Raw genomic sequence first — 23,555 nt, forward strand, 5'->3', positions numbered from 1 at the left:
CCTGTCCACCTGCTCCACGCCCTGTTCTGAGAGGGACTGCCCCACAGAAAGGAGCAGAAGACTCTAGTCACAAGTCCTCTCCTGGGGCCAGCCACACCCTGAAAACATTTGTGACTATAACTTGGGGTGCAGAAAGCAACTTGGCTTGTTTCCATCCTGGGGGCCCTTCTGATGACAGACACTCAATCCTGTCTGGATTTTCTCAGCTGCATCCTGGTTTTTCCCTCCCTCCTCCTGCCCAGGGAGAGCCCTGGGCCTGGGGGCCAACTTGGTGCAGGGGTTTGGGCCGGGTCACTGAGACCGGTGTTCACTGACCCCAAGGGAGCTGTGGAGGGGCCCTGCGGCCTTTTGTCCACAAAGAGTGGGGCAGGGCCTGGCGGGGCCCCACTGGGGGACATTCCCTCCTGCCTCTTGCCCCAGCCAGGAGATCTTCGTTGAGTATAGGGGAGGGCAGGGCTGGGCAGTCTCCATCAGCTCCCAACCAAGCGTCCGCAAGAATAACGTGCTCTGAATCCTTCAGTAGACGGACTGTTCCGAAACCTTTTCTTTTAGACTGATAATTGCCATCAGTTTTAAAGGTCAGTTTAGGAACTCCATGCTCCAAATTGCCGCATTTGTTCTCTGCTCAGTTATCATCACTCACCCCGAGGTGGGCAGCTGCTTCAGCTGCATAATTTATTTAAAGAAGAAAAAATAATTGCAGGGGCAAAAATGCTTCAGAACATGACCCCACCTGACAGATGGTATCAAAGCAACTTGCTGTGACGGTGACAAGCACTTCGAGGGGTGACTGAGGGGCTGCAGAGGCACTGTGGAGCAGCAGGAGGAGGCCCCGAGGGCCTCAGGTCCCAGCACAGTCTCCCACATGGAAGAAGGGGCCAGCCCCTGGCCGAGGCGCCCTGCAGAGGCCCAGGGCTGGGGGGAGCTTGCTGAGGTAGAAACGGGAAGCAGGCGTTGACGAGTGAGGTGCCGTCTGCACCTGAATGCTCAGCCAGCTGCTGCCGTCCCCATTGCACTGACTTCGACCGGGACCCCAAATTCATGATTGTGTCAACATTCTCCTGATTGAGGCTGGGCGTGGTGGCTCACGCCTGTGAGCCCAAAACTTTGGGAGACTGAGGCAGATGAATCAGTTGAGGCCAGGAGTTTGAGACCTGCCTGGCCAACATGGTGAAACCCTGTCTCTACTAAAAATACAAAAATTAGCTGGGCGAGGTGGCGGGCGCCTGTAATCCCAGCTACTCGAGAGGCTGAGGCAGAAGAATCACTTGAACCCGGGAGGCGGAGGTTGCAGTGAGCCAAGATGGCGCCACTGCACTCCAGCCTGGGCGGCAGAGAAAACTCCATCTCAACAAAAAAAAATTCTGATTGAAATGAAGGTCACTTTCTCGGAAGCTTGGGAAGCGCGTGTTTTGCATCAGAAGCAGTTTTTGAACCCCAGAAAAGAAGATCCACCCCCGCTAGGAAAGCTAGGCCTGGTTCTGCCCCATGGCACGTCAGCTCTATCCCTACCTTATCCACCGGGCTGGCCTCTCAGTGGCTCAGCTCTCGGTGAAAGTTGTGATTCATTGGAAAGTACTGGAAAGATTCAGAGCTCTAGGACCAGAGCCCCTGGAAGGGGTGACATCCCCCAGGTGGAGAGGGCGCTGGGAAAGCAGGTTTGTGGAGCGTGTAGGAGTCGTGGCCGCACGCTCAGGTGTATGGGGAATGTGCCCCTGCTTCTCTGTCCTGCCAGAGGGTGGAGGCATCTGACTCCCGCACCTGCTCTTCAGCAGGGGGGCCTCCAGCAGGAGGGCTTTGTCATTGTCCCCCGGCTGCTTCCCCACTGCAGCCCCTACCCAGCTTGGGTGGGGTCCCCGCTGCCTGCCCCGCCCCCCTGCCACCTCTCCTCAGCCCCCTTCCAGGTTCCAGACTTCCACTTGCGTGTGTCAGAAACACAGCTCAAACGGACCCATGCGCACATGTGCAAAGCTCGTGGGCCTGAGAGGCCCAGGGCACGCTCACCCCCAGGGGCTCACACAGCCTGACCAGGCTTTCTCGTCCTTCCTGCTCTCTCATTGCACTGTCCACCTCTGCTTCCTGGCCTGTGGACGCTCCCTGGAGGGCAGGGCAGCTGGCACACTATGCCCATGCTCCGAGCGAGCCGCTGAGCTCTGGTCCACAGTGGTGGTAGATGATGTCACAGAAACGGCTCAGAAATAGCGAGGGGTGGTGGTGGTGGTGGCAAACCTGGCAGCAGAGCCTGTGACGAGTGCAGTGATGCCTCACAGCAAGGCTCAGGGGACAGGTGGCCTGGTCTGAAGTCACCATAAGCAGAATAGGCTTTGCACCAGGACATCCGGGTCAATAACAGCCAGGCCCAGGCTGGCGATGACTCATGTTGGAGGGGCTCTGGCCAGTGCCCTGGAGGGAAGGCGAGGGAGCAGTCTCACCAGGTGAAGTTTCCTTCCAGCATTTGGGTGTAAACCCTCCAATGCACAGATGGGCTGGGGATGTGGCCTGCTTGCCATGGGCGACAGAGGCTGCTGTGTGGCGAGTACTGTGGCAGGGCCTGCTCTGCATCCTGTGCACCCTGGGGTGGCACTGGCGGCACTTTCCAGCCCTCGGGTTCCATCATGTGGTCTTCTTACTTGGGCCTCTGGGTGGTCACAGGGGGGTCACATGACTGTAAAATGTGTCCTCATTCACAAGGGGCCCAAATGCTGGGGAGGGAGGCCCAGGGTGGAGGAAGGGTGGCTGCCCCCCCAACTCCCTTCCCAACCCCCCCACAGACCTCTGTGCTCTGCATCTGTGCCTGAGCCTCAGTGGGGGTGTTTTTTTAATTGTGAAATGGACATTCGAAGGACATCTCTCTCTGAGTGCCCGGCATATAGATATGGCTCAAAGGATGGCAGCCGGGATGAGGATGACGAGGCAGAGATGAAGGGGACACACGTGTGTGCACCATGCACACACACACACCCCAAGTGGTGCAGACTGGAGTCCTCCAGGCTGGCCTCGGGCTTCAGGGCAGAAAGATTGTGGGGTGTCTTTAATTTTCTGGGTCAGGGTTCCCCACTGGGACCCGATCCAGCATCACTTTGACAATAGCTGTTTCCTTAGCACTTACTGTGTCCCGCCACTGTGATCAGCACATTTCACGGCCACAGAACCACCCTCTGGAGCTGTCCCCAGTTAGGGATGGCGCGAGCCATCTCTGCGTGGCCAGGCCTGCTGGGGCTGCCCTAGGCGGTGGCCATGCTGGGGCTGTGCTTGTGGCCTCCTGGCACTGTCCTCTGGCCTGGCATTCTCTTGGGGCCCAGGTGTTCCTGGGTGAAGCAGGGCCTGGGGTCGGGAGCTGGGCTTCCGTCTGAAGGGGGTTCCAGGTGCTTAGCCTGCAGCAAAACTACAGGACAGGCAGAAAGGGTCAGGCCAGAGCAGGCCAATTCTTAGAGGCCAGAGGGGCAGGCCCAGCCACTGAGGTGGCCTCAGTTGTCAGTCTTGGGGCCGGGGAGGGTGAGGAGAAGGGGATGGGAGCGAATCGATCTTCCACCGTGTGACTGACTGGTGCTTACATATGCAATGGAGACAGCACTTTGTAGACAACTCCCGTTGCCCCAGTTTTCTTCCCAGCAATCCTGCCAATCAGGCCAAGTGATGACCCCCACCACCCCATGGGAAGGCAGGGCAGGTGTCATCCAGGACAGGAAGGCCATGGGTAGGGAGGAAGGAGATGACTTGGGGAAAGTTCCCACTAGCCTGAAATCTGCCTCTGGTCCTGGGTGGGAGGAGAGTCTCAGAGGGGCCACACTGTTGGAGGGTGAGCCAGGGCCCCGGGAAGTGACCCCCATTCGTCTTGGTTCAATAGTAGGCGTATGTGTTGGGGGTATGAGCAAGAGAACAGTAATCCCACAGAAACCCCAGCTCGTGAGGGGCCGGTTCTGCATGGCGTGAGAGAGGTTGAACAGGTGACCGCCAGGTAGGGCCACAAGGCCCCCTGCTCTCCCTCAGCCTGGAAAGGAAAAATCCAGGGGATCCTGTGTGCTCGTGGAGGAACCACGGTCAAGAACTTTGGTGGGCAACTGCCTACTTGACGAGGTGAGCTGGGGCTGAGGGCTGCAGGGGACCATGCAGTCTGGGGTCAGATGGGAGCTGCAGCCAGACCTGAGGGGCTCAGAGCACCCGCGGAGCCCAGGCAGGACTTCACTGGCTGGGCCTCGGGAGCAGGCCCCTCGCTGAGCTTCAGGAGCTTGACAGCAGAGCAGGCAGGGCGGAGGCCCACCCCTGAAACCTGGCAGCACGGACAAGCCCCGAAGCAGAAACCAGCTCCTGGATCCAGATGCCCCCGTGTCAGGGAAGGAAATGAAGGAGACCCTGTCAAGCCCAGAGGGACCATCAGCCGCTCCAGGGCATGGAAACTTTGAACAGACTCAATGCTTCTCCCAAAGAGCCTGAGTTAAACCAAAGATCACTTGAATGGAAAGACTGAGTTCATTTTAATTGGCAATTTAAAAAAAGTGGTGATTAGTTATAGTTAATAGGGAACAGTTATTTGCTGTTTTTCAGTTATCTGAGTTTTCACACGTGCACCTGATTCTGTCACACCTGCGCCTCATTTAACCCTTCCTACATCCTGCGTCGTGGTGTCACCCCCAGGAAACCAGGGCTCAGAGAGGCTCATTGGCAAGCCCCCCAGCCACACAGCAAGCAAGGCTGGAGTGGGAGCTCAGCCCCCAGAGTTTGCTGCAGAGGAGGGAGGGACAGGGCGTCTGCAGGACAGGGCCTGGCGCTGCCACCGACTTGCTGTGTGATAGTTCTCTGAGCCCACTTCCTCTGCTGACAAATGAGAGTGGGTCCGCGTCCAGGAGAAAGGGTTGAAGGAAATAGGGACATTTATTCCAGAATGTTGCTGCTCGATTGAGGAAACTGACTTCCTCTGTAAAGCAAGGCAGTGGGCTTGGGGGTGGGAGTCCTAAGTGGGGAGGACAGGCCTTCCACAGGAACTTGGAGAGTCCCTCCAGGGGCATTGTCGTGGTGTGGCCACCAGGTGGCAGCACAGCCCCCTTCAAATGACTGGTCATGCGTGCTTATGATGGGGGGTGCCTGGGTACAGGCGGCTGTGGGGAAAGAATGGGGAAGGGCCCCGTTCCCCACGTGCTCTTCTTGCCCTCCTGGGCTAGCTCTTCTCCTTACGCCCCAGGCTGCTGTGGACAAATGTCTGATGGGCCCATGGCGCCAGCCAGACTGAGGACCCGTGAGCAGCCTACCAGGGTAGGGGGCTCACCCTTGGCCAGCAGAAACCTTCTTGTCTCCAGTCACAAACTTTAGGCACCCACCACCACCAAGGCCTTAAGGAGGCCTGAAGAGGAAAGTCGCTCTGCTTCCAAGCCAGGGCTTTGTGCAGGTTGCAGCTGGGTCTTGGGCTGCACCTCTAGCCCACCCACAGCTCCCTGTCATGTTAGGGATGAAGTGGGATCTCCTTAGCTTAGCACCAGAAGAAGACCCTTCAGGACCTGGCCCTCCCCATCTCCCTGGCGCTCCGGGCTCCTGGGGCTCCTCGCCTGCCTCACCCGCGGCTTTGCACCTGCCTCTCACCTGTCTCTTCCGGTGCTTTCTGCACAAGCCCTGGCTCTTCTTCCCTGCAGTGGGGAGGCAGTGTGGGCTGTGTCAGCAGCAGCTTTTGCAGTGGTACCTTTATCCAGGGCTGCCCAGGCCTGGGAGGCTAGATTGAGGGTGCCCTGCGGCTTTGGAGACGGAGAGGCTGGGTGTCCACGAGCTACAGTCCAAAAAAGACTCTTTTCTTCTGGGCTCTTACAGGCCCTAAGCCAGTGTATGCCAGGGCTGTAACAAGATGACTCTTAAGGGTAGAAATACATGTAGATAGTAAGCAAGTTGCCTGTGCGTGGATCGTCTCTGCCCTGTTGGCAATTTGGGTAAAATTACAAAAAAAAAAAAAAAAAAAAATCCTTGATTAGATTTGGCAAGGCTGGCTTGTACCCACAGGTCAGGGCCTAAAGAAGAAACCCAGCAATAATCAGTCTCCTTAAAATTTAGAGAGAAGCAGGGCTGAAGAGATGCAGCCTGGGCTGCAAACAGGCTGTGGGCGGAAATCCTGTGTTCTCAGCCCGGTTTTCTGCTGACTCCTGGCAGTTTTGGCTCTTTGGAGAATGATCAGGCAGTGGCGTGGGGCTGCAGTTCACACAAATGGCCACTGGATGATGCCAGAGGACCGGCTCTGGATGCTTAAGTCCTCACTGCCTTCCTGGAGGGGCCTCCCTTGGGGCCTGCAGTCACCACCCAAACCAGACTTGCCCCATGTTCTGGTCCCATAAGGACGTTCCTAATGATCAGCATCTCTTTCTGACCCCAGGCATGTTCTGGAAGCTCTTGTGAGCAGGCCCTGGGGACCTCAACCACTTGGTTGGCCGAGGGGCAAGATGAATCACCTGAGCTGTGACTTCACCTAAAAGACAGAAGTGCTGTGGGCATTTGAGACTCCAGAGACAGACTAGGGGTGGCTAGGGTCTTGCACGGGCCTGGCTAGGAGGGAGGCAGGTGCTCAAAGACATCCATGGGTCCCTGTTCTCATGGTAGGTTCCATTTGCTGCAGGCCCCTCCCATGGTGCCAGCACTGAGCGCCCACACACGCCAGATGTTGCAAGCTGGCAGTCCTCAGAAGCGCTTTGGTGGCTCACCGTAGTTTTTCAGGGTGCTTTTATATCCTCCACCGCAAGTCCTCAGGAGGTGGGCACAGACGGCTAGGCTGGTTGGGCAGTAATCTGACTAAATATCCTGCCCCAGGATTCAGTCCCCGCCCCTCTCAGACCCAGCCCTGGTCACAGGTTTGTCACCTCCTGGCTCCCTATGGCCTATCTGAGACACTGACCTCTGCCTAAACAAAGCAGACGATGGTTTCCCCTGATATTCCCACACCTCACCTTGGTCTGTCCTTCCTGCCTGCCCCCACCTCCAGCCTGAATCTCTTCCTTCCCTCCCCACTTATTTCAAGCCTGTTCTTCCTTGAAGGCCTCACCTGCCTCTTCCTTCTCCTAAAAGGTCCCCGAAGACTTCAGTCCCCCGGTAGTCTCTCTCTTCTGTCCCCTACAGCCCTCACTGCCTAGACCACTAACTGTAAACAGACACCAGGGAAGGAGTTGACTTTCCAGGGCAGTGGAAAGAGAGAAACGGGGAGAGGATCCTACGTGTATTGAGCAAATGCCGGACACTTCATCACGTCATGAATCCTCCTGGTGAGGATGAAGTAAGGTTCACATAGACTTTTTCCTTTTTTTTTTTTTTTGAAACGGAGTCTCACTCTGTTGTCCAGGCTAGAGTGCGATGGTACTGTCTCTGCTCACCGCAACCTCAGCCCCTCCCAAGTTCAAGTGATTCTCCTGCCCCAGCCTCCTGAGTAGCTGGAACTACAGGTGCCCGCCACCACACCTGGCTAATTTTTGTATTTTTAGTAGAGATGGGGTTTCACCATGTTGGCCAGGCTGTTCTTGAACTCCTGACCCCAGGTGATCCACCGGACTCGGCCTCCCAAAGTGCTGGGATTACAGGCGTGAGCCACAGTGCCCGGCCTACATAGACTCTTTCAATTCTGTGAAAAGTCATGCTGAGAAGGTGCAACCCAGGCTCAGCTTGACTCCAGGGCTGATGCCCAGCACCTCAGGCTGCAGAGATTAAGATGCCCAGAGGCATGCAAGAAATAGAAAGGGATAGAGTAGCAGGTGACTCACACTGAAGGCTCCCCCATCATCCCAAATCCTCTAAGGGACAGAAAATACGTTTTTAAAATTCATAACCACATTGAAAACAAGACTGGTGCACTCGGTTGACCAGACACTATGCTGAAGGCCTTAAAGGTAGGAGAGGCTGGGGCCAATGGTGGGAGAGGACTGGCTGCTGCAAAAAGTTGGGGCCACTGTAGGCCCCTGGGCCCTGATGGGATGATTGTTCAAGGTGCTCAGTAGAAACCACAGGTGAATTCAGGCCTCTTCCTGACCGCCACCACCACCACCACCACACACACACCATACACACACACACACGCACACACACCCCACACATACCCAGACCAAGCAGAGAACACAGGTGTCTGTGTTTTGAGAGAGCGGTCATCAGAAGTAATGTGAGTGCAAGGCTTGAAGGGGCAGGCATTGTCCTAGAAGGCTGGTGTGTTTAGGGAGAATGGAGGCCCCCATGCACAGAACATTAGGTAGCGGCTGGTGGTGCATTCTGCTACCCCACGAATGGGGGCAGGCTGTGGGAGAGAGCTGTGGTGCTTGCAGATTGGCTAACCACGAGCCTCAGATACAAAGATGAGCCTGTGAATGACAGGCAGCAAACTCCTCAATGAGAGAACTGACACCCAAGGAAAAGGAGTTAACGTACCAGGATGAGGACTTCAAAAGGTATAATCAGTATCCTTGGAGAGATGGGATAGGCTATTGGATCCCCAAAAAGATCAACTAGAGAATCTAGAAAGTTAAAATGTGGTCACTGAAAAACTCCATAAATGGGCTGAATAGCAGAATGGATACAGCTGAAGAGCAAATAAATGAGTGAGAGGATTGAGCTGAGGACTTCTAGAATGCAGCATGAAAGGACAAAGAGATGGAAAGCACAGAATAAAAGTTAGGAGACATGAAGGACAGAGTCAAAGTTTCATTTTCTGGTCCCAGAAGACACAACCAAAAGAATGCAGGGGAAGAAAGTTTCAAGTGCTGAGATTGGCAATGTCCCAGAACTCTGCCAGTGCCTGTCAGGATGAATGAAGAGGGAGCCTCTACCGGACAGACATGTTGAAATTTCAGAACACTGGGGATAGAAAATATTCTAAATATTTCAGACTGAACGCAGACGACTTGAAAAATAATGGGATACAGGAAGCCAGAAAAAAAAAAAGAAGTAATTATCTTTAAAACCTGAAGGAAAATAATGTCAAACTGAAGAATTCTAAATGCAGCCAAATACAAGGATAAAAACACATACTGAGACATGCAATGTCTAAGATGTTTAGCATTGATAAAATTCATTTTTGAAAGAATTGTTAAATGATGTGCCTAGCCTAATAAGAAGAAAAAGTAATCCAAGAAACGGAGGCTGAGTGCGGTAGCTCATGCCTATAATCCCAGCACTTTGGGAGGCCAAGGCAGGAGGATTGCTTGAGGCCAGGAGTTTGAAACTAGCTGGGGAAACATAGTGAAACCCCATGTCTACAAAAAGTAGCAAAATTAGCTGGGCATGGTGGTGCTTGCCTGTGGTCCCAGCAACTTGGGAGGTTTAGGCGGGAGCATCACTTGAGCCTAGGAGTTTGAGGTTGCAGTGAGCTGTGATTGCTCCACCGAACTCCAGCCTGAGTCACAGAGGAAGACCCTGTCTTAAAAAAGAAGTAGAATACAAGAAACAATGATGAGCAAAGAAACCAATAAAACTTATTAAATCTAAGTAAATGTTGATTGCTTGAAAGTTAATAACAATCTTCAACTAAAATATTAGATATTATCAATTAAAGCATTGAGGAGTTTGTGGAGCAGTAGAGAGTAAATGTGTGCTAAAGCTCTTGTCTTGATAGAGAGTGGATATAGATTCTGATTAACAGTAGATATTCCTAAAATAAGGTTAAGTATGTATGTGAAAATGTTAAGGGAAATCTCCAGAAAAATAGAAGTAGTATGTATAGCTTATAAAGTATTAGATGGAAAAACTGAAATGGGAAAAACAATCCAACAAATATCAGGAAAGAGACACAAAACAAAACATGGGAGATAGAAAATAAAAACATATAAAAGGAATAAGTTCAAACATTTCAATAATCACATACAATAAATGTGAATGGGTTAAATTCACCTATTCAGGAGTCTTGCTAGACCAAAAAAAAAAAAAAGAAATCCTGCCTTCAAAAAACACATATAAATCCTAATGGCCCAGGAAGGTTCTAAATAGGAGAGTAGAAAAAGATCTAATTTATAAAATCCTAACAAAAAGCTATTGGTGAGCATACGTCAATATCAGACAAAACAGAGCTCAAGGCAAAAACTGTATTATAAAAGGAAATTTGAATTCATGTTGCTAACAGACAATCTACCATCAAAATAAAAATTATGAAATCTTATGCCCTTAACATAGTTTCAAAATATTTAACACAAAAACTGACAGAACTATAAAGAGCAATGGGCAATTTTACAGTTAGAGTGAGAGACCTTAATATATTTTTCTCAGAAATTGACAGATGTAATACAATTTCTTTTTTGAACTGTTCAAATCTATATAGGTCCTATAGGTTTTTTGTCTAGGGAGACTCCTGAATGGTGAATTTAACCCATTCACATTTATCACATGTGATTATTGAAATGTTTGAACTTATTCCTTTTATATAAGTTTTTGTTTTCTACTTCCCATGTTTTGTTTTTCTTCTCTTTCCTGATATTTGTTGGGTTGATTTCATTTTTCCCATTTCAGTTTTTCCTCTAATAGTTTATGAGTTATACATTCTATTTCCATTTTTCTGGAGATTTCCTTTAACATTTTCTTTCTTTCTTTCTTTTCTTTTCTTTTCCTTTTTTTTTTTTTTTTTTGAGATGGAGTTTTGCTCTTGTCTCCCAGGCTGGAGTACAGTGGCGTGGCCTCAGCTCACTGCAACCTCTGCCTCCCAGGTTCAAGTGATTCTCCTGCCTCAGCCTGCTGAGTAGCTGGAACTACAGGTGTGTGCCACAATGCCCAGCTAACTTTTTGTATTTTCAGTAGAGACGGGGTTTCACCATGTTGGCCAGGCTGGTCTCGAACTCCTGACCTCAAGTGATTTGCCCGCCTCAGCCTCCCAAAGTACTGGTATTACAGGCGTGAGCCACCATGCCTGGCATCCCTCAATATTTTCACACACCTACTTAACCTTATTCTACCAACATCTAGAATTAATCAGAATCTATATCCACCCTCTAACAAGATATATATGTATATAGACTTGAACAGTTCAAAAAAGAGATTGTTATTTCCAGATATACATGGACTGGTTACAATATTGAAACACTGAAAAATAAAGTTAGTTGTTTTGTAGACAGTATGATTATCTCATTAGAAAAGAAAAAAAAAGAACGAATGAAGAGTTTGGTAAGCTTGTTGGATTAGAAGCCCAAGATGAAAAAACCATTGCTTCCCTGGCAGTGGAAATGGGGATGAGAATGGATATGAGAGATGGCATTTGGAAGGCAGGGCAACAGGGCAGGGAGAGGGAGGACAGAGACAGGGAGAGGGAGGACAGGCAGGGAGGGGGAGGACAGAGGGCGGGAGGGGGAGGAAAGAGGCAGGGAGGGGGAGTTAAGAGGCAGGGAGAGGGAGGACAGGCAGGGAGGGGGAGGACAGAGGCAGGGAGGGAGAAGACAGAGGCAGGGAGGGGGAAGACAGAGGCAGGGAAGGGGAGGACAGAGGCAGGGAGGGGGAGGACAGGCAGGGAGGGGAGGAGAGAGGCAGGGAGGGGGAGGTGAAGGCTGGGAGGAGGCGGTCTTTGGGAAGGTTGCAGTGTGTGGGCTTGCCAACATTCATTGAGTGCCAAGCATCTCCTAAGTGATGTGCAAGAATGATCTCAACTAATCTGTGAGGTGGGTGCTATTAACACACCCACTTCACAGATGGAAGAGCCTGAGATGCGCAGGCATGGTGAGTCCCAGCATGGCCAGGATTTGGGCTTTGGTCCCTCTGACACTGCACAGCTGCTTTTCATCGCCACGTCATAAACAGGCTCTTCACTCTGCTCAGGGCGCTCTTCTGGGAAGAGTGTGATTGGTTTTTCTAATTCTCAAAGAAATGTGTGATCCAGAAAATATTAAGAAGCACTGCCTTATACACTGGGATACATCCTAGCATTGGGAACATGGGGTCTGAGGGCCTGGTGTGGGGAGGATGCTGGCTGCTGTGACTCGGGGGACGGTCCTGGGATAGCCTGTGCTGGCTGTTCCAACATTCCCACGAGTCAGCAGAGGACATCTGGTTCCAGACTCTCAGACAAGAAGAGAGAGATCCCCGGAGCTGCTCTCTCTGGTCCCTGTTTTTGAGACAGGTGTCTGGAGCCCAGAGAGGGAGCCACTCACCCAGGGTCCTGCAGCTGGGGGTGACTGAGAGGCTGGGCCAGGGAGAGGCCCGAAACCCCTGCCATGGTCCTACCCCATGCTGCCTGGCTGTGGCAGCCCAGCCGGCCCTCCCCCAGCCTCTTATGGCTGAGAAGACCCCCTTTCTCCTCCCCACAGGGTGACTCCCAGGAAGGAAGAGCCAGCACCCTTCCACCCGGAAGCCTGCAAAGCACCAGCGTGGCCCGACGGCTTCACGCAGCCTATGGCCAGGTGGTGTGCCTTGGGCTGATTTTTTTTTTAATTGTGGCAAAATGCATATTTACTATTTGAACCATTTTAAAGTGTGCAATTCAGTAGCATTACGGTCATTCATAATGTGGTGTGAGCAGCACCACTGTCTTGTTCCAGAACTTCTTCACCACTCAGACCCACCAGTGGTCACTCCCTGTCGCCTCCCCCAGGCCCTGCGCCACGCTTCTTAATTCATAGGTTTGCCTGTTCTGGACGTTGTGTATAAATAGATTCAGGTGCTGTGGAGGCTTGTGCAGCTGGATTCTGCCACTTAGGATCATGGTGTCCAGGTTCATTCACCTTGTAGTATGTGCCTGGCCTTTCCTTTCAGTGGCTGAATAAGATTTCCTTTCTTTTCTTTTTTCTTTTTTTTTGAGATGGAGTCTCACTCTGTCGCCCAGGCTGGAGTGCAGTGGTGTAATCTCGGCTCACTGCAACCTCTGCCTACTGGGTTCAAGCAATTCTCCTGCCTCAGCCTCCCAAGTGGCTGGGATTATAGGCACCTGCCACCACGCCCAGCTAATTTTTTGTATTTTTAGTAGAGATGGAGTTTCACCATGTTGGCCAGGCTGGTCTTGAACTCCTGACCTCAAGTGATCCACCCGCCATTACCGTGGCCCTGGGTCAGCTTCTAGCTGGCTCCTGCTCCCACCCTTGCCCCCTAGGGTCTGTTCTCCCCTGGCCTAAGGCAACTGTTCTCCCTCCTCTGCTCAAAACCCTCTCATGGCTCACACTTTACTAGGGCAGAAGCCCAAGTCCTCACCGTGGTGTCATTGTTTGTCCATTGGCACTGCCTCTTGGGCCTCCGTGCTCCCCCTCAAGCTCCTGTACCTGATCTTTCCTCTCCCAGATGCTCTTCCACCCAACCCTGGGTGCAAGCTCAGCCCTCTCATGGCGTCTATAAGTCTCAGGTCTCTCAAAGAGCATCTTCTGCTTAAACTTGGACCATCCTCCCCCGAGCCCTTCCTTGCTGACTCATTCATTGTCAATTCCTAAGGAAGGGAGGGAGATTTGTTATTTATTTATTTATTTATTTATTTATTTATTTATTTTTGAGACGGAGTCTCATTCTGTCGCCCAGGCTGGAGTGCAGTGGCATGATCTCGGCTCACTGCAAGCTCCGCCTCCCGAGTTCATGCCATTCTCCTGCCTCAGCCTCCCTAGTAGCTGGGACTACAGGTGCTCGCCAACACGTCCGGCTAATTTTCTGTATTTTTAGTAGAGATGGGGTTTCACCGTGTTAGCCAGGATGGTCTTGATCTCCTGACCTCGTGATCTGACCGTCTCGGCCTCCCAAAGTGCTGGGATTACAGGCGTGAGCCACCGCGCCTGGCTGGGGAGGGATGTTTAAACGGGACGTGAAGGAGCAGTAGGAATCAGCTAGCCCGGGGAGGTGGCGGTGATGGGGAAGAGGGGTCGGGCGTGATGACCCAGGGCAGGAGGGAGGTGGCCTTGGAGGGACTGAACAGGCCCATGAGACTATGCACGCAGCCAGGGGCGGGGCAGGGGTGAGAGCAGGCGAGGTGGCAGGGGCTCTGTTGGCCTCGCCTGTCTCCGCACGGCCCTCCCCTGTGGCTTCATCTTGTTATGGCATCTTGGGTCATCAGCCTTCTGCCACAGTGATGCACACACCCTGTTCCCCTGTTCCTGGGTGATTATAAACACCCTCAAGGTGACAGCCCGCCCTTCTCAGCCTCATCTGCACCCTACAGAGCGAGCACCTGCAGGATGGGTAAATAAACAGCTGTGAGAACCAACCAGCCAATCTCACAGCGTGGGGAAACCCAGGGTTAGGCAAGGTCAAGGACCCCACAGCCCTTTTGTAGCCTTGAACTCCAGGGAGGGGTAGGGCAGCCACTTGGGTGGGGCAAAGGGTGTATTTAAAGGAGCCAAGCAGGAAGAAAGAGAAAGTAGTTCTCTATGGCTCTCCTGGGAGATGAAGCACTTTGAAAACTTGGAGGGCTTCCTGGAAGAGGCAAACCCAAGGTAGCTGGTCCATCTCACCTCACTGGGGAGCTTCTGACCCATTTCTTCCAAATCCCAGAGACTCGGCCTAGGTCCTGCTGGGCCTGGACACTGTACCCTGCTTCCCTTTGGGCAGGGCATCCCTTCCCCGGATTCCCAGGCCTGGAGGAAGCCACAGGAAGTGGAACGAGGCGCCGGCTCTGTGTCTGCTTGGGGACATGGGTTATTCATCAGGTTTTGCCCTTTCCTGGTGCTCTTGTACCCTGGAGCTGAATATTCAGGCTGGCTCCCTGACTTAGCTCTTGCCTGCGTCTGACTGGCTCTATTTTTAAAGCCCAGAGGACAGCTGACGAAAATGTTTAAAAAGAAACCAAATGTTTAACATGTAAAAGCCTGGTGCCGCTGTTTTGTTCGGAAAGCAGGATGACATGTGTTTTACCCCCGCCCCGGGAAGGTGCATCGTTTTGCACCAAGGCCAGGGTCTCAGGGAACCCAGGTCAGGCCCCAGCTTTGCCACTTACCTCTGTGTGAACTTGGCCAACGTCCTTCTCCTCCTGTGCCTCTGTTTCCACTATGTGAAAAGAGAAGTTGGGATAAGTTCGATTTCCCTCATTAGACTTTGGGTGATTCAAGAGCCGTTTTTCTGCAGGGAATGGATGTGGTGGGGGCAGGCTCCCTCCTCTGTTCCCCGCCCACTCCTTTTCCTTTCATCTGGCTAATCTCCCTGGAAAGCGCCACTTTCCAGCTAGGAGGAAGGGTCTTCTGCAAGCCCTTTGCAAGGGGTTGGGGAGGTCTTGGGAACAGAAGTTGGCAGCCCTCCCTCGTCTTTAATCTGCAACTCACATTCAGGGTCATCTGTGCCAGGCATGTAAGCTTTTGGGTCTCAGTTTTAACATCTTTTAAAAAGGGGAGTGGCAATGCCCTCCTGGCTCACCTCACACAGCTGTAGCAGGAATCCAATGTCGTGGTAAATGTATGTGGTTGATGACACTTGGAGCTCCTTCAGTGCCACCAATTTTCAAGTACTCTAATCCAGATACTAACTGAACACGTACCAGTACCAAAAAAAACCCCATTATTGACACGTAGGGTGGGGCAACTACCTAGGCGACATGATTTCTGAGCTAGTCCCAGCAAGGAACAGTAGTTTGAGTCATGCAGGCCGCTGGTGCCTCTCAGTTCTCTATCACGGGGCAAAGGGGGCACCTCAAGGATGTGGCACAGGGTTCACCCCCAAAGGGTTCCTCCTTGGCAGGGTGTGGTGGCCGCAGTAATCTGTCTAGCCCATACGTCCTCTGCACGTGGCTCTGTCTCTCCTCTTGATTCTCAGAGGATGTCAAACTTGCTGAGGAGCAATAGAATGTGAGAAGCAATGCAGCTTCTGCTTCGTTTGCTGAAATGCCACATAAGCAGACCAGCTGCCCGAGCTGCCATGCTGTGAGGAAGCCCAACAAGCCCACACAGATAAACATCAAGAGGAAGAGATGCCCGGCCAGGGGCTCAGAACTGCAGGCACACAACAGATTGTTTGACTGAGCCCTCCTGGAATTCCTTAGGCACAAAAATTATGAGAAACAATAGTGTTGTCTCTGCTGTTAAGTTTTGCGTGCTTTGTTACACAGAAGTAGTAACTGACTCAGAGATGGTTGGTGCGGACCCAAGGACAGGTCTTCCCTCAGAATGCTTGGCTGTGGTCCAGAGTTGGGGTTGAGACTTTGGAGTGGAGTAGCTTGGCCAATGAAATGAACACAGAAGTGACCGATGCCACTCCTGGTGGAAAAGCCTGTGTGCTACTCTATTCCCTGCTTTGGCAAACTTTAAAGTCTCCCTTTGAGATGGGGGTGTCTTAAGACGGTGAAACATGTTAGTCTGAGTGGGCCCCTGAAGATCTGCAAAGAGAGAGAACACTCCCATCAAGACAAACCTTAGTGGTATTAAGCCCTTGAGACTTGGGGGTTGTTTGTTACTGCAGCATAAAGTGACCTCTCCTGACTGATACATGATACAAACAAATAATAAGAGTGAAATGGTTCCCATTTTATTGAGAGCCTGGGATAGCGAGAACATTCAGTTAAGCATTAGCTCTTATTATAATTCCAATTCCTTTGTCTAAATGGAGACCCTGAGGTGTGGAGTTGAATGCAAGAAGTTTGTTTGGAAGCTGATTCCTGGAAGCACTGATGGTGAGGTAGAGAAGTGAGATGGTGAAGGAGAAGGAATTTGATTACAGGGTGCAGGAATGAGAAGCTTACTGCTGTGGGTAACTGGGGTTTGGTCCTTCTGGGGACCTCTGGGAGACTATGCACAGCATGCTTCAGGTGATCACAACCGAGAAGTACGGGAGCCAGGGATTTACCCATCTGCCTCCATCAGTTGTTAGTTGAGGGCTGCTCCTGGGGTGTCAGCTGCCAGGCAGGCCCTTGGGCTTGCCCTGGGCACACAGCAGTGTGTTCTTTGGCCAGGGGAAGTCCTCACAGAGGCCCTGGCTTTGCAGGGAGGAGTTGCTGGTGAGAACAGACTTTGCCTGCTCTGGGAGTGCGGGGGAGGCATCCTACTTTACAGATGAGGAAGGGAGCTCTTGGGAGTCATCTGTGCCACAGCCTTAGCATGACCCCCGGCCCTTCCGACTTCCGGGCTTGCATTCTGGATTGCTTAGGCTCTTGGTGGGAAAAGCACAGAACACCAGGACGGGACCTCCTGTTCTGAGTCTCAGCTCTTGGTGGGAAGGGACTGCGTCTCTTTTGCTGTGACCAGCAGCTCTGCATCTGTGGAAATGTCCCGCAGGGGAGCAACCTGAGACCCAGGCGGGCTCTCAGGGATCCTCATGGGCTGCCAGCTGGATAGCAGCCCGAGGGTTTGACGTGGGGCTCTCTTCCTTGCTGTGTGAGTCTGGGACCTCTCTGGGCCCTGGTTGTAATATGTGACCTTACTTTTTCCAGAATTTGTGCACAGGGCAGATGACATACTGGGTAAAATGCAAGTCACTGGAGCCACTGAGCACAGAGCCGGTATCAGCGCAGCAATCTAATCTGTAGGGCAGGTGGCATGACTGACAGGCAAAGCTGCCAAGGCTCAGCGAGGGAAGGGAGGCTGGAAAGGCCAGGGTCTGGGGTACACTCTCATCTGTCCTCCGTCCCTGGAGGTGTTTCCTCTCCCCGGTCCCTGTTTGCTATTGACCTCCTGGCATCCATGCATTAATCACCCACCTTTTGGACACATTTATTTAGTACCTTCTAAGGCCCTGTGGGAGGAGGAGTCAAGCGAGGCTTCAAAGAGATATATAATTGAATTAGGGTGAAAAGCATAGAAACAAAAAACTCAGGGTCCAGAAATGCGTTTTGATTGATGGAGCACAGAGTCCTGCCGAGAAGTTGCTCCTGTGTGCTTGAAGCCCCCAAGGGAGGGACTTTGCCTGCCCTGGGATGAGAGTCTACACCCTCCCGATCAGGTTTTTGGATTTTATGGATGGAAAAGAAAAGGTACTTGGAGACGTCCCAGAGAGGCCTCTGACCGAGATGATGGCAAAGGCAGGAGTAGGGGTCTGGAGTCTCCAAGACTGAACCAGGCAGGGCTCTGGGGGCCTTGGAGACTGTGGGATTGATGCTGCTAAATGCCAGGAGACACTAGGGTGCTGATCGGGGTGATGTCAGCTGGACTTCCTCTCTGGAGGGTCAGGACTCACCCACGTGGGGTACGGCCAAGCTCTCGTTCATTCTGTGGGTCTGAGAGGGGAGGAGATCCCACACCACTGACTGGGTGAGTGGCTGCTCAAATGGGATTTAAAATGACTTTAAGCTGGGCACGGTGGCTCACGTCTGTCATCCCAGCACTCTGGGAGGCTGAGGCAGGTGGATCACCTGAGGTCAGGAGTTCGAGACCAGCCTGGCCAGCATGATGAAACCCCATCTCTACTAAAAATTAGCTGGCCATGGTGGTGTACCCCTGTAATCCTAGCTACTTGGGAGGCTGAGGTGGGAGAATTGCTTGAACCTGGGAGGTGGAGGCTGTAGTGAGCCGAGATTGTGCCACTGCACTCCAGCCTGGGCAGCAGAGTGAGACCCCATCTCAAAATAAAATAAAATAAAAAGACTTTTAAAAAATAAAGAGGTATGAATAAAAACAAAAACAACACACTGAAGCTTGGGGGATGCAGCAAAAGCAGTGCTAAAAGGGAATTTTTGACCTATTAAATGCTTATGGTAAGACAGGGCGTGGTGGCTCGAGCCTGTAATCCCAGCACTTTGGGAAGCCAAGGTGGGTGGATCACGAGGTCAGGAGATCGAGACCATCCTGGCTAACATGGTGAAACCTCATCTCTACTAAAAAAATACAAAAAAATTAGCTGGGCACGGTGGTGGGCGCCTGTAGTCCCAGCTTCTTGGGAGGCTGAGGCAGGAGAATGGCATGAACCCGGGAGGCGGAGCTTGCAGTGAGCCGAGATCGCATCACGAAACTCCAGCCTGGGTGACAGAGGGAGATTCTGTCTCGAAAACAAAAACAAAAACAAAAACAAAAACAACTTATGGCAAAAAAAAAAAAAAAAAAATCTCAAATCAACAACCTAACTTTACAACTTAAGGAACTAGAAAACAAAAACAAAACAGACTAAGCCCAAATAGCAGAAGAGAGGAAATAATTAAGATTAGAGCAGAGATAAATAATATAGAGAATAGCAAAACAATAGAGAAAATCAATGAAACAAAAGTTGATTCTTTTAAAAGACCAATAAAAATTGACAAAACTAACTAGAATGACTAAGAAAAAAAGAGAAAAAACTTAAATTATCAAAATCAGAAAGGAAAGTAGGGACATTACTACTGATTTTACAGGAATAAAAAGGATTACAAGAAAATGCTATGAACACTTGTACGCCAACAAATTGGATAACCTAGATGAAATGGAGAAATTCTTAGAAATATACAAACTATCAAAACTAAATCACAAAGAAATAAAAATCCGAATAGACCCCTGACTAGTAAGGAAATTGGCTCAGTAATCAGAAACCTCCCAACAAAGGGAAGTCCTGGGTTGATGGTTTCGCTGATGAATTCTGCCAGACATTTAAAGAACTACTCACACCTGTAATCCCAGCACTTCGGGAGGCTGAGGCAGGAGGATCGCTTGAGCCCAGGAATTTGAGACCAGCCTGGTCAACATAGTGAGACCTCATCTCTACAAAAGGTTTAGAAAAAAAATATCTGGGTATGGTGGTAGGTGCCTGTAGTCCCAGCTCTTTGGGAGGTTGAGGTGGGAGGATTGCCTGAGCCCAGGGGTGAGAGGCTGCAGTGAGCTATGATTGTGCTACTGCATTCCAGCCTGGACAACGGAGCAATACCCTGTCTCTCTCTCTCTTTTTTTTTTAATTGTTTTATTAGATTCTGACCAGCTCACAGAAGGAGGACTCTCACCCCCATTTTACACACAAGGAGACAAGCTCAAAGGCGGAGACAAGCTCAAAGGCAGAGCCAAGTCTGCAAGCCCAGGCTCTCTGAGGGCCACGCCGTGCCAGCCCCCTTCTACCCTAGTCCCTGGCCTTGGTGTGGTGGAGTCTGTGCTATGAATGGAGCCCTCTAAGATTCTTTCCGCCTGAGAAATTCTGTGACTCCAAGAATCAATATTTGAATTTCTCAAGCTCAACTGAAACCCAAACACCAGTGAATCATGACTAATTTTTTTTTTTTTTTTTTTTTTTTACAGACAGAGTGTCGCTCTGTCGCCCAGGCTGGAGTACAGTGGTTGGCTCACTGCAACCTCCACCTCCCGGGTTCAAGCAATTTTTGTACCTCAGCCACCCAAGTAGCTGGGATGACAGGTGTGTGTGCCACCACACCCAGCTAATTTTTGTATTTTTAGTAGAAATGGAGTTTCACCATGTTGGCCAGGCTGGTCTCCAATACCTGACCTCTAGTGATCCCCCGCCTCAGCCTCTCAAGGTGCTGGGATTACAGGCATGAGCCACTGCACCTGGCCACTTTTTTTTTTTTTTTTTTAAAGTAAAGAAAATAGATCAATCAGACCACAACTGAATACACAGTTTCCTAAATCCACAAAACCCGAGCCTCACAATACTTTTTAACCAGGGCCTGAGTGATGGTTAGAACATCAAATAATTTTAAGTTTTGCTTAAAATCTCCCAGGAAAAATGGCTTAGATGGTACGGCTCAGACTTCTGTACATGCACCTAGAAATACTGAATTGCTCCACGGAGGTCTTGCAGGCCCCTCCATCTCTATGGGGCCAACATGGAACTTGCCTCTTCTTCTGTCTGGTCAACACGGTCATGATTTTTGGCTGTCTGACATTTTTGAACACCCTTTGTATGTCTGGGGAATCTGCCTCATGCTGGGCCAGAAATGTGCTTGCCAGGGCCCCTTGCACCTAGACGTGCACACGGGAGCTGGTGGGGAGGACAGTCACCTGCTCATCATCACAGGATGAGATAGGAGGTCAGCATGAAATACAGGTCATAAAGACCTTGCTGATAAAACAGGTTGCAGTAAAGGAGCCGGCCAAAACCCACCAAAACCAAAATGGCGACGAGAGTGACCTCTGGTCGTTCAATGCTTGAGTGCCTTGCACACTCGCCTGGCTCCCCACGTGGCAATCATTCTGTCTGCCTTCAGGTTCCTGCACAAGCTGATGCTTCTACCCAGAGTTTTACTCTACCCTCTCCCTCCTCCCACCCCTACTTGGCCTTGGCTCTCAGCTTCTGGGAAAAGTCATTTCCAGCCCTCCCGTCAGAGTAGTCATCTCTCCACCGCCCTCTGTGTTTCTGGGGGCTGTTTGGCATGGTGGCTGCCTGCTCAGCCTTTGACACTGTCTTTGACACTTAGGAGCTCTGTGGCCCTGCGCAAGTTACTGAATCTCTCTGGGCCATCTTTGTGTCTTCATTTGTAAAATAAGGTTTGTGAAAGGAGAATAAATCTCAGGGCCCCCAAATCACTAAGCCAAAGGGAAAAGTCAAGCTGGGAACTGTGTCAGGCAAACCTGCCTCCATTCTATTCCTAAATAAGATAGCTACAGGCTGGGCGCGGTGGCTCAAGCCTGTAATCCCAGCACTTTGGGAGGCCGAGACGGGTGGATCACGAGGTCAGGAGATCAAGACCATCCTGGCTAACATGGTGAAACCCTGTCTCTACCAAAAAAGACAAAAAACTAGCCGGGCGAGGTGGCGGGCGCCTGTAGTCCCAGCTACCCAGGAGGCTGAGGCAGGAGAATGGTGGGAACCCGGGAGGCGGAGCTTGCAGTGAGCTGAGATCCGGCCACTGCACTCCAGCCTTGGCGACAGAGCGAGACTCTGTCTCAAAAAAAAAAAAAAAAAAAAAAAAGCCTACATGCCACATTTTCTTTCTCTCTCTCTCTCTTTCTTTTCCTTCTTCCCTCCCTCCCTCCCTCCCTCCCTTCCTTCCCTCCTTCCTTCCTTTTCTCCCTCTCTTCTTTCTTTCTTTTCCTTCCTTCCTTCCTTCCTTCTTTCCTTCCTTCCTTCCTGACAGAGTCTCACTCTGTCGCCCAGGCATGATCTTGGCTCACTGCAACCTCCGCCTCCAGTTCAAGTGATTCTCCTGCCTCAGCCTCCCGAGTAGCTGGGACTACAGGCTCCCGCCACCACGCCTGGCTAATTTTTTTGTTGTATTTTTAGTAAAGACGGGGTTTCACAGTGTTAGCCAGGATGGTCTCGATCTCCTGACCTCGTGATCCACCTGCCTCAGCCTTCCAAAGTGCTGGGATTACAGGCGTGAGCCACCGTGCCCAGCCCAATGTACATCTCACATATACTGATTGATATCTTCTATCTCCCTGAAGTTTATGAAACCAAGCAGTGCCCTGACCACCTTGTCATCAAGACCTCCTGAGGCTGTGTCATGGATGCATTGGATAGCGCCATCCTAGCTCCTTAACCTTAGCAAAATAAACTTTCCAAATTGACTGAGACCTGCCTCAGATAGTTTTGGGTTCACAGGTTCACCACTTGTGCAGACTCCACCCTTCTCCAGCCTGCTCTGCACCCCTGGACGCTGCCCCTTCAGCCTGCATTTCCCTGTCTCTGGCTTCCCAGCACAGACTGGGGATGGGAGGGAGGCGGATGTATCTGCTTGGGATCAGCCTCTCACAGGGTCACAATGGGGCAGCCCTGGGAGTGGTAGAAGCTGCCCACTGCTGCTGCCCTTTGGGGGCCTCCACGCCTCTTGGCTGTTCCCTTACCTCTGCATAGGGCAGTGCAAATGCAGGCAGGCCTGCTTATTACACTTCACTTCATTGCTGTTTGCAGATACTGTATTGTTTTTACAAGATTGGAGGTTTGGCTGGGCATGGTGGCTCACACCTGTAATCCCACCACTTTGGGAGGCTGAGGCAGGCAGATCACCTGAGGTCAGGAGTTTGGGACCAGCCTAGCCAACATGATGAAAACTCATCTTGGCCGGGAGCAGTGGCTCATGCCTGTAATACCAGCACTTTGGGAGGCTGAGGTGGGCGGATCATGAGGTCAGGAGATCGTGACCATCCTGGCTAACATGGTGAAACCCTGTCTCTACTAAAAATACAAAAAAATTAGCCGGGCATGGTGGCGGGTGCCTGTAGTCCCAGCTACTCGGGAGGCTGAGGCAGGAGAATGGCTTGAACCCGGGAGGCAGAGCCTGCCATGAGCCAAGATCGCGCCACTGAACTCTAGCCTGGGCGACAGAGTGAGACTCCATCTCGAAAAAAAAAAAAAAGAAAACCCATCTCTACTAAAATACAAAAATTAGCCGGGTGGGGTGGCTGGCACCTGTAATCCCAGCTACTTGGCTGGCTGAGGCAGGGAGAATCGCTTGAGTCCGGGAGGCAGAGGTTGCAGCACGCTGAGATTGTGCCACTGCACTCCAGCATGGGTGACGGAGTGAGACTCCATCTCAAAAACCAAACAAAAAACAAAAACTAAAACCAAAACCTAAAATATAAGAACAGATTGGAGCTTTGCGGTGGCCCAGCATCCAGCAAGTCTATCGGTGCCATTTTTCCAGCAGCACAGGCTCACTTTGTGTCTCTGTGTCACATTTCGGTAATTCTCACAAAAAAAAATTTCAAACTTGGTCATTATTATTGTATCTCTTACGGCGATCTGTGGTCAGTCCTCTTGGATCTTACTATTATAATTGTTTGCTGCACCATAAACCAATAAGAAAGTGAACTGAAGTGTTGTGTGTGTTCCAACTATTCCATCAACTGGCTGTTCTCTGTCTTTCTCTCCTCAGGCCTCTCTATTCTCTG

This window comes from Macaca nemestrina, chromosome 17 (genome assembly GCF_043159975.1).
Source record: "Macaca nemestrina isolate mMacNem1 chromosome 17, mMacNem.hap1, whole genome shotgun sequence".
NCBI lineage: Eukaryota > Metazoa > Chordata > Mammalia > Primates > Cercopithecidae > Macaca > Macaca nemestrina.